At 32.6% G+C, this 3,716-nt stretch overlaps 1 pseudogene; it reads right to left on the bottom strand.

Moving 5' to 3' along the window:
• Positions 1–1,695: 1,695 nt before the first annotated feature.
• Positions 1,696–2,614, bottom strand: LOC123323930 (annotated as a pseudogene).
• Between the last annotated feature and the right edge of the window lie 1,102 nt (positions 2,615–3,716).

Here is a 3,716-nt window from a genome sequence, read left to right as displayed (position 1 = left end):
TCCTTATATCAGACAAATTAGATTTTAAACCAAAGATTGTAAGAGATGAGGAAGGATACTATATCCTACTTAACGGGTCTATCCAACAAGAAGATCTAACAATTGTAAATATCTATGCCTCTAACATGGGAGCAACTACTTATATAAGGCAATTAATAACAAATAAAGTCTTAAAAAATAAAGTCTTAAAAAATATTTTTCTTCTTTGCACTAATTTTTAGGATAAAATGCTAAAAATGTTACAAAATGTAACCCTATATGTGTACCTAAAAAAGGACACAATTTTAATACACACATTAAATATTTTGTGTTTGCTTCTAGAAAGGATGAGTACTTTCATTGTACCACAACTAATGTATATATGTAAGTGTATGTATATATATTTCTCACTTCAGTAACAAAGGTTTCAAAACAAACTATTCAATGAACAATGGATATTTCAAATGGAGTTCCGAAAAGTTTTGTTTTTTTCTTCGAAACGTCCAGGTGAGGGCACAGTGATGCATGTCGTTGTACTGGTTTGGGATTTAATGTAGTTCTGACATTTTGTTTCCCAAATTCCCTCTCAATTAAGTTTGAAAGGGGGCAAAAACAGAAGTTGCTTGTGCCTGCTGGATTGTTTTTGGCCCCTCTACATCACTTTCTCTGTACAGAGGTGTAGCCCTCTCACTCAGACATTCACAATACAAAAAAGATCCAGGAGTACTAGGACAGGGATGCAATTGATGTATGGAGGTTCTTACATGCAATATTTGTTTACATCATTGTGCAAGAAAACAGGGATGGTGGATTTCAAAGGGAAGTGTTTTCATGATTTAGAACTCATTTTAATAGAAACTGAATGCTAGTTCTTCAATAACTCTTAATAAATGTTATTCTTACTAAATAATTTTTAATGCATTGAGTATATCAAATAAGTTACATAATGTATTAGTATATTAAAATACATAATAATATATGATTTATTAAATACTAAAATACATTGGTTTATGTTTCTGTTTTATTGAAGTATAATTGATATAATTCTACTGTTCTTAGGTGTACTGCATAAAAATTTGATATATCTATATATTATAAAATAATTATCAAAATAAGTTTAGTTATCATCTGTCACCACACAGAGCTACAATTCATTTTGTTATGATGAGAACTACTAAAACCTACACTCTCAGCCACTTTCTTATATACAACAGACCATTGTTAGCTACAGTCACCATGCTCTACATTACATCACAGGACTTACTTATTTTTAACTTATGTATCATATAACTAGAATTTTTACCTCTTGAACACCTGCACCCATTTTGCCTATAATTTTTTATGAATTTTTGATAGCTGCTTGTAACCTTGGAATTATAATTTTACTGTTTCATGAAATAGAAAAGTTATATGGATAGATCCCATATAACGTGATTGTATTATAAAAGTCAATTTTTATAAGTTCTTAGAATTTTTCATGGGAGGGAACAGTACATTTCTGGATGTATGTATTTATAAAAGAAATACCTGTAAAACTTTTTTTTATTTTCATTGGAGGTTTGGAAAAATCCACTTTCCACTCTTGATGGATAGAAACTTTGATTTTCTTTCTAAAGATATGACTAATGGATAATCTCTAAGCATTGAATATTGATATAGAAAACACATGCTTCAAGCATTTTTATTACTATCTTTAATGGAGAAAGTTACTTTGAGCATATTTTTCATTGCCTTCAGAACATCTTTATTCCTAAAACTGTAGATGATAGGGTTCAGTGTGGGTGTGAGGATGGTATAGAATATTGCCAAATATTTGTCCTGGCCCGGAGTGTGGTATGATTTGGGTCTCATGTATGTGAAAATAAATGGCCCATAGTACATTGTGACCACAATCATGTGGAAGGAACAGGTAGAAAATGACTTTTTCTGTGCTTCTGATGATTTCATTTGAAGAACAGTAAGAAGAATTTGGACATAAGAAGCAAGGATTAGGGAGGAAGGGACAAGGAGAAAAATTAAGCCACTTACATAAACTCCTCGTTAATAGAGTGTTGTGTCCACACAGGACAACTTCAACATGGCAGGGACTTCACAGAAAAAGTGATCAATGGCTCTTGGGCCACAGAAGGGCAACTGGAGTGCATAAGCTGTGTGGACTATGAAGTTGACGGTCCCAACAATCCAGGACCCTCTAGCCATGAGAATGCGGACATAGTCATTCATAAGAATGGGATAGCGCAGTGGGTGACAGATGGCTGGCTACATAGTGATCGTAAGACATTGCCGCCAGGAGAAGGCACTCACCGCCCAGGAGGGTGAGGGATAGAAATATCTGGAAGCCACAACCTGCGAATGAAATAGTTCTGCTGCCTGAAAGAAAGTCAGTGACCATTTTGGGAACAATGTTGGAAATATGCAAGATGTCCATGAAAGACAGATGGCTGAGCAGGAAATACATTGGAGTATGGAGTCTTGAGTCCCTGAGGATAAGTAGGATCATGATTGTGTTTTCTGTTATAGTCATAATAAAAATGATGAATATAAAGGAGATGAAAACTAGACTTGATTGAGAAGAAGAAAAGAGTCCTAAAAGAATGAAATCACTGGTGAAACTGTGATTCTCATGCCCCATCATGAACTCCACTCTTTTCCTAAAATAGAAAAAAAATAGAGCTAAAATTCAGTGGCATAAATCTCAAACTCATTTACATTTAGAAGCATAATAAAATGAGAATGATGCATATTTTGCAGTTCAAGTCAACAGACTCTCAACCAGCTTTGGAAGTGGGCTTGGTTTACAACATGGCCATTTATTTGTTTGAATCAACTGATGATATTGGTCTATTGAGAAAGCTGTTAGCTCCATGTAGTCTTAATTCCGTATTCTTAAATGCAGTTCAATCTTTTGTCAAAGGTCACTTTTTAAATGAGACCTACCCTGAACAGTGTACTTAAAATCTCAGTAACCCCCGACTTGCCTATTTCTCCTTACTGTGCTGTCCTTTGATGTATTCTGCAAATCACTTTTCATCTTTTACATATTCAATAAACTTATGAACTAAATTTATTTTTTATGGTCATTCTAACTCATCAGATCTTAAACTTCCCAATGTGAAATCATTGCTTTGCCCTCTGTATAAACTGAATGGCTACACAATGCCTGGTATATAGTAGTTGCTCAATATTATCCCTTAAATACCTGAATAAATGAGTAGCATATGGAACTCAATTTTCTGTCTCATTTTTTATTTGGATAAAGCTTAAAGAAAATGAAATGTATTATTTATACATCTTTCTAAAATCATCAGTAATGATATACTATAAAAACTAGCTTAATCTGTATTTATAATTTAATCTGTAATTTGTAAATATCAGCATTTAAATGTAAAAAATGAAAATTTTATTCAGTTAAAATGAGAATATATTTTAATTGGGCCAGTTTTATTAACTCCTCAGAATTGAATTATATTTCATTAATTCTTTATATAGAGAATCATATAGTTTCCTAAATAATGAAATTGTTTAGATGTAGGTAGTGACTTAAGTGTTCCCTTTACTCTATGTGTACAAATTCACTCTGTATGATCTATCCCTCCAATAAATAGATATACATGCATACATACTTATACACACAGAGAGAATTTAAGAAAACACTGCTGCAAATCATGAAAAATAAATAACATATAAAACAAGTTATTTGCCTTCTTTAAGAACTATTCATGGGGGTCAGAGCAAGA

Source organism: Neomonachus schauinslandi, unplaced genomic scaffold, assembly GCF_002201575.2.
Source record: "Neomonachus schauinslandi unplaced genomic scaffold, ASM220157v2 HiC_scaffold_2644, whole genome shotgun sequence".
Taxonomy (NCBI): domain Eukaryota; kingdom Metazoa; phylum Chordata; class Mammalia; order Carnivora; family Phocidae; genus Neomonachus; species Neomonachus schauinslandi.
Note: the sequence above shows the minus strand (reverse complement) of the source record. Positions and strands in the feature narration are given on the sequence as shown.